Source organism: Saimiri boliviensis, chromosome 13, assembly GCF_048565385.1.
Source record: "Saimiri boliviensis isolate mSaiBol1 chromosome 13, mSaiBol1.pri, whole genome shotgun sequence".
NCBI lineage: Eukaryota > Metazoa > Chordata > Mammalia > Primates > Cebidae > Saimiri > Saimiri boliviensis.
The window spans coordinates 53,117,427-53,125,590 of record NC_133461.1 but is presented as its reverse complement, the minus strand read 5'-3'; positions in this window follow the sequence as shown (position 1 = coordinate 53,125,590).

The window sequence follows — 8,164 nt, the reverse complement described above, 5'->3', positions numbered from 1 at the left end:
CAGCCTGGGCGATAGACTGAGACTGTCTCAAAAAAAAAGGAAAGAAAGAAAAAGAAAAACAGAGAAATAAATGGTGGGTAGCTGTAAAACAGCAGTACAGGTAGTAGTGAGAGATAGTGCATAATGTTAATCAGAAGTTGAGATTTCTTGATACTGATCGAGATATATAGGCATGGCAAGGGTGAACTTTAACCAAGGGAGATCACATAAGAAAACAGAAAAATTAGTTTACCATATACAGTAGAAAAGCAGATAAGAAATCTAGTGTTTTGTTCCCACCATATAGCATTTGCTGAGTCTGTAGTTCTTGAATGGCAAGAACTGTGTCTTACTAATATTCTTATCTCCAGCAGTCATTATGAAACTTCCACATATCAAGCAGCAAAAAATAGTGACTAAGTTAAATAGTGAAACTTCATACTGTTTTCTGTATGAAATATTGGTACTTATTTCATGGTAGGCGCAGTGCCTCAGGCCTGTAATCCCAGCACTTTGGGAGGCCAAGGCGGGCAGATTATTTGAGACCAGCCTGGTCAACATGGTGAAACCCTGTTCTACTAAAAATACAAAAATTAGCCGAGTGTGGTGGTGAGCGCCTGTAATCTCAGCTACTTGGGAGGCTGAGGCAGGAGAATCACTTCAACCTGGGAGGCAAACATTGTAGGGAGCTGAGACTGTGCCATTGTACCCCAGTCTGGGCAACAAATGTGAAAAAAAAAATCTATTTCATAGGATTAGTGTGAAAATCAGATGATATAACTTATGTAAAGTCTTTAGTATATTGCCTGCCATATAGTAAGCATTCAGTAAATACTGTATTATTGTATCATATTATAATATATTGCTATTATATATTTTTATCATAGCATTTACAGAGCTGTACAATTAATAAACATTTTACCAGTAATTCTAAGTTATAATTACATAAGTTATATCATTTGATTTTCATAATCCTATGATATATATTCTATTATTCTCATACTTATAGATAGAGAAGTAAACTAAGGCATGGAGGTGTTAAGTCACACAGATAGCCATCGGCAAAATCAGTATTTATACCTAAGCATCCTGGCTCTGGAGTGTTCCCAGCATATATAAGTAAATAGCATAGCTATAGCAGCTTAAATGTATACCACATCAACCTCACAAGAGGATGCTCAACAGTGTTTGGCTAAGGCTAATGATTATTTATTCATTTTTGAGACAGAGTCTTGCTCTATCACCCAGGTTGGAGTGCAGTGGCACAATCTTGGCTCACTGCAACCTCTGCCTCCTGGGTTCAAGCGATTCTTCTGCCTCAGCCTCCAAAGCAGCTGGGACTTCAGGGGCATGTCACCACACCCAGCTAATTTTTGTATTTTTAGTAGAGACGGGGTTTCACCATATTAGCCAGGCTGGTCTTGAACTCCTGACCTCTTGATCCGCTCACCTCGGCCTCCCTAAGTGCTGGGATTACAGGCATGAGCCACCGCACCTGGCCAGGCCAATGATTTTGAATCTCTTTAGCACCCATTAGTCAGGATAATTCAGTGTGCAATGCAGTGTTGAAAATAAGTCTTACTGAAAAAGGCCAAGTTATGCAGTTTCCTTTACACGTTCTTAGCCTTCTTGGAAATGAATCACATAATGCATTGTATATAGCACAAAACAAGCACTCAATAAATATTTAGTGAATTTAACCGAACTAGTAACTTTTCAGTAGCTTTGTAAGAAAAAGTACCAGGAGTCATGAAAAACTAGCAAGCAAATGGTGATGTTAAAATACATAGTGAATCTCAAAATAAATCATCATTGCCTCCTGAATACAAATTTTTGCTAGCTTTGGAATAACAGTTCAATGAATATTTTCAACAATATTGTTTAAAATGGTCGCTAATAGTTTTTAAGTGCAGCAGAAAGCACATTTACCTGGAATTCTTTCCTTGAAAGCCTTAGATTGGTCTTCAGACAAACCAAAGTATTTTCAATTTTTTTTTTTTTTTCTGGTCCTTGACTCAGGAAAACCACAGTATTTTACATAGAGGAAAAGTGCTATATTCACTCTTTTCTTGTATAGGAAAACCTTGGTCTGAAAATTGAAAGTGAAAGCTCTAAGAAGACACTTTATGATGGTCATTGTATGAAGGTGATTGAAAGACTATTTTTTCACTTCCTATTTTCTCAAGGTAACCACAGTCCAAATTGGCAAGGATGGATTACATCCTGTACCTAACTGGACAGAGCAAATTAGATTTTAACATTTCACAATCTCAAAGACTCCTTACTTAGAATTCAAAAAGCCATTTGTTCCAGAATTAGAGTTTCCTACCCACCCAGACTGGATATCCTATCCCAGGGTGACATAGCAACCCCAGAGATGATCTGAATTGGCTCCACCACCATGTGTGTGCTTTGTCACTTCCTTATATCCCTTCAGCATGTGAAGACTCTCTCTCCCACCTCCAGATAAGCTGTTTCCCCAACCATGTAAGTTTGTCATACATTTAACTAATATTTATTGAGCATCTACCATACATCGGAGCTGCTTCTTTTGGGGACACAGCAATGAATGAGACAGACAACACCTATGCCCACACAGAACTTACACGCAGTTGAGGAAGACAGACTACACATACACTAAAGATAGATAACCTGGGGCCAGGCATGGTGGCTCATGCCTGCAATCCCAGCACTTTGGGAGGTCAAGATGGGAGCTTGAACCCAGGAGTTGGAGACCAGCCTAGACAACATAAGGAGACCCCGTCTTGGCCAGGCACTGTGGCTCATGCCTGTAATCCCAGCACTTGGGAGGCCAAGGTGGGCGAGTCACGAGATCAGGAAATCGAGGAAAAGCCTGACTAACATGATGAAACCCCATCTCTACTAAAAATACAAAAATTAGTCGGGCGTGGTGGTATGCACCTGTAGTCCCAGCTACTTGGGAAGCTGAGGCAGGAGAATCACCTGAACCGGGATGCAGAATTTGCAGTGAGCCAAGATTGCACCACTGCACTCCAGCCTGGGCTACAGAGCAAGACTCCCTCTCAAAAAAAAAAAAAAAAAAAGAGGCCCCTGTCTTTATGTTTAAAAAAAAGATATGTAACTTGGATAATTATTGAATATTGATTCACCCTGTGAAAAAATTCCACAGGATAGATGGCCCTCAGGTGTCTCACCATTCACCTGGTCCCATTCTGTCAACCCTCTTTTAAGTACAATTTAAAGAAAGAAAAGTTTTCAAATAAATGTAAAATCCAAATAAATAACTGTTTTATTTCTCTCATTTGTAAAGAACAAAGTTATTTCAAAAGAAAAAAAGAAAAAATTCCACAGGATAATGGTTCAGAGCAACAGTCCCCAACCCTTCTGGCACCAGGGACCAGTTCCGTGGAAGACAATTTTTCTCAGACTGGGGATGGGAGGTGGTTTTGGGATGATTCAAGTGCATTACATTTATTGTACACTTTATTTCTATTATTATTACATTGCCGTATATAATAAAATAATTCTATGACTCACCATAATGTAGAAGCAGTGGGAGCCCTGAGCTTGTTTTCTTGCAACAAGATGGCCCCATGGGGTGGGGAGCCAGTGATGGGAGACAGTGACAGATTCTCAGGCGTTAGATTCTCATAAGGAGCATGTAACCTAGATGCCTCGCATGCGCAATTCACAATAGAGTTTGTCCTCCTATAAGAATCTAAGGTTGCTGTTGATCTGACAGGAGGCAGAGCTCAGTCGGTAATGCCGGCAACAAGAAACAGCTGTAAATAAGATGAAGCTTCACTCAGTCGCCCTCTGCTCACTCCTGCTGTAGAGTCTGGTTTCTAACAGACCTGGAAGTTGGGAACCCCCAGTTTATAGTGGGAAAGAAAAAAATCACCTGCTAATTGGCAGCTGGCCTGGCACACACAACTAGATCACAGCATTCTCCCATCAAACATAAACAGTTCCTTTTTCTGTTTTTTGTTCCTTTGGTTTTTTTTTTTTTTTTTTTTTAGATGGAGTCTTGTCTGTTGTTCAGGCTGGAGTGATCTTGGCTCACTGAAACCTCCGCCTCCCAGGTTCAAGCAATTCTCCTGCCTCAGACTCCTGAGTAGCTGGGACTACAGGCATGCACCACCATGCTTGGCTAATTTTTTGTATTTTTTGTTGAGACGTGGTTTCACTGTGTTAGCCAGGATGGTCTCGATTTCCTGATCTCGTGATCCACCCGCCTCAGCCTCCCAAAGTGCTGGGATTACAGGCGTGAGCCACCACGCCCAGCCAAACATAAACAGGTTCATAGAGCAGCAATATCAGATAAGGTTACTCTGTGATCGTGATGAAGCAAAACAAACAAAACAAAAAAGACCACTCTGTAATCATGTCTGAGCAGAGACAAAACAAGGAAACTGCAAACCACTAAAACGATCAAACAGCTATCTCACCCAGCTGAGTGAGGGCTACCTCTTTAGCCCCACTCCATTCCTCCTGCCTCCCACATAAGATTCATTAAGATCCCAATCATTGAATTACCCTCAATCCAGGGCAAACCTCCTTCCTTGAACACAGGCCCAAACTCTCTAACGGGTGTGTTGTAAGGCTTTCTTACTGAGACATCCCGTGTTTTGCCAAGGTGCGAGGTCTCACTTGCTGCCACAAGCAGCAATAAGCCCAACTTTGTTGGATTATAATGTACATCTGGTGGTCTTTGTTTAAGATGCACTGTTGGGGCTCAGAAACTGATATCCCAAAATATGGCACTTTGATGTGCTAGCCTAAAGAAGCAGCCTCAAGTTCTCTCTGACCACCCACCCAATCCTGCTTCCTGTCTCTATGAAGCTATTCACTCTGAAATTCGCTAATTTGTATAAAATCTGGATCCTGCCAAAGAAGAAAACCTCTGGACCCTTACCTGAGTTTTCATTAATTTAATTCATATGACAGGAAGAAAGACTGCAGTCTGTCATTATACCTGGGCAGATTTTTTTTGAGTTGGGAGTCTTGTTCTGTCACCCAGGCTGGAGTGCAGTGATGTGATCTCAGTTCACTGCAACCTCTGCCTCCTGGGTTCAAGCGATTCTCCTGCCTCAGCCTCCTGAGTGGCTGAGATTACAGGTGCCCGCCACCATGCCTGGCTAATTTTTGTATTTTTAGTAGAGATGGGATTTCACCATGTTGGCCAGGCTGATCTCAAACTCTTGACCTTTTAATCCTCTAGCCTTGGCCTCCCAAAGTGCTGGGATTACAGGTGTGAGGCACCGCACCTTGTCACCTGGACAAATTTTTGTCATAAACTATTATTTGCTCTGCAGGCCCAAAAGATTTTGTCCCAAGCCATTTTATGTTCTCCAAGTGCTTTCATTTCTCCCTAAAAATCATTTACCATCCTTCAAATTGCCACATTTCCCCATCTCCCCTTTCTCTATGAGAAAGATGTATAAACATCTGTCTCCATTGGATGACCATTCTCATGTGATTCTCCTGCTATGCATGTCAAAAAAGTTTTTTTAATGCCTTTGCCCCTATTCATCTGCTTTGTGCCAGTTGATTTTTCAGTGAACCTTCAGAGGGTGAAGGGATAGCTTTCCCTTTGCTCTGACAGCATCAACAAGGGGAGAGGGGAAGAAGTCCTTAGTTAGGGTGGTCAGAGAAGTCTTTGATAAGGAGTTATTGTGCTGAAAAGTGAAAGGTAAAGAGATGGACAATTGGGTTGGGCACGGTGGCTCATGTCTGTAATCCCAGCACTTTGGAGGCCAAGATGGGTGGATTACTTGTGGTCAGGAGTTTGAGACCTGGACAACATGGTGAAACCCCTTCTCTACTAAAATTACAAAAATTAGCTGGGTGGGGTGGTGCTCCCCTGTAGTCCCAGCCACTCAGGAGGCTGAGGCAGGAGAATATCTTGAACCCAGGAGGCAGAGGTTGCAGTGAGCGGAGATCGTGCCATTGCACTCCAGCCTGGGCGACAGAGTGAGACTATGTCTCAATAAAAGTAAAATAAAGGCTGGGAGCAGTGGCTCACACTTGTAATTCTAACACTCTGGGAGGCTGAGGCAGGTGAATTACCTGAGATCAGGAGTTCAAGACCAGGCTGGCTAACATGGTGAAACCCCATCTCTGCTAAAAATACAAAAATCAGCCAGGCATGGTGGCAAATGCCTGTAATCCCAGCTACTCGGGAGGCTGAGGCATGAGAATCATTTGAAACCAGGAGGCAGAGGTTGCAGTGAGCTGAGATCACACCACTGCACTCCAGCCTGGATGACAGTGACTATCTCCCCCCGACGCCACCACAAAAAGGCGGCCATTAGAAGATTTAAGGGAAGAACATTCCACTCAGAGAAAAAAGGGAAAAGCAAATAACTTGTATTTCCTAACCAACAATTTTGGTTTCAGACACATCTCCTCTAAACATTGATTTTGAGTGTTAGGCCTCCAAATCTAGGCCTGGCCATTTTAGACTTGGTAATCCTCACATACACCTCTGGAAAGCCCCCAGGAGCCAGAAAGTCTAAAGTAACCAAAGTGACCAGGTGGCCACAGAAACAAGTGAAACAACTTGTTCCTGCCTCAACTAATTGCTCTGCAAACCTGTACCCATTACTCCTCTTCAGCCTTGCAAAAATTTCCCCCGGATACTGGGTTTCTCAGGACCCCCACCCCTGTAACTATTTACCTCACCCTCCCCTCTGCTTGCAACTGACACCTCCCACCCTTATGATCATACCTGTTTGTAATAAATAACCCTTACCCTTGTGATAATACTCTCCGCCCTTACGTTTATGCTTGATTGTAATAAATGGCCCCTACCTTGTGATCACGCATCCGGAGACACCCTTTCCCTCCCTAAGTTAGATTATCGACCTCTACCCTTGCAGTCATGCATCCCATGAATCAGCAACAGGCAGTCTTATTCACATGATGGAAAGTGGGGACAAAAAGCATTAGTACATTGGACGCTGTTCCAGTCTTGGCCCAATGCATTATCACATCTACCCTAAAGTTATTATGTTTAAAGGCTATTTTTAGGGAATTCATCCTATTAGGACAATTTCAAGCTCAAAAATACGCTAACTGGAACCTTGCCAAGTACATAAAGTAGCACCCTAAGCCAAGAACTTAACCAAACACTTACTAAACTACAAAAATCACAAACTTTTCTTATAGGTGTCAACACAGCCCCTTGTCACGCTCAAAGTAGCCATGAGAAACATCGCCCCTACTCCCTTCTTTAACTTTCCTTTCTTCTTTTATACATACATAAAAAGATGGGAATGTTAGGCCTCCAAGCCTGGCCATTTTAGCCTTGGTGATCCGTGTGTACACACACCTCTGGAAAGTCCTCAGGAGCCAGAAAGTCTAAAGTAACCACAAGTGACCAGGTGGCCACAGAAAGCAGTAAAACAACTTGTTCCTGCCTCGACTAATTGCTCTGCAAACCTGTACCCGTTGTTCCTGTTCAGCCTTGCAAAAATTTCCCCCGGACGTTGGGTTTCTCAAGACCCCCATCCCTATAACTATGTAATTTACTTCACTTTCCCCTCTGCTTGCAACCAATACTCCTCACCCTTACGATCATGCCTGTTTGTAGTAAATAACCCCTCCCTTGTAGTCATGCATCCTGTGACGTCCTCCCCTCCCCAGGATAGATAACCACCTTCAGCTGACCATTCGCCCCAACCTATATAAGCAATCCCATCTCCTACCCGCCTTTGCCTAACTCCCTTCTCGGACTTGGCCCGCTTGCACCCAAGCGTGAAATAAACGGCCTTGTTGCCCACACGAAGCCTGTCTGGTAGTCTCTTTTCGAGAGCTGCACAGGTAATAAGCGGTGCCAAAACCCGGGACAGGGGTGCTCCCGTGGGAGACCAAACCTCCTGTCTCTACCGCTTGTGCTCCTCCCGTAAAGAGAACTACCCATGACCTAGGCTCATCAGGCCAGCCCTCACATCCGCTCACCATCCTCAGATCAGGTAAGCTGTTTGCCTCAGCTCTTCTCTTTTGCCTTTCTCACTGCCTGTCAGCTTCCCTCTCCTTTCGGTTTCATTTTCCTCTCCCTTTCGGTGGCGACACGAAAGACAGGACTTTCCGTGAAGTTCATGACTGGAAAAATTCTTACGTAGGAACCAGGAAGACAGTCTTCCCTCGGTGACTGATCATCACAGAGACGTCCGCTTTGACCACTCACTGGCACTCCTGA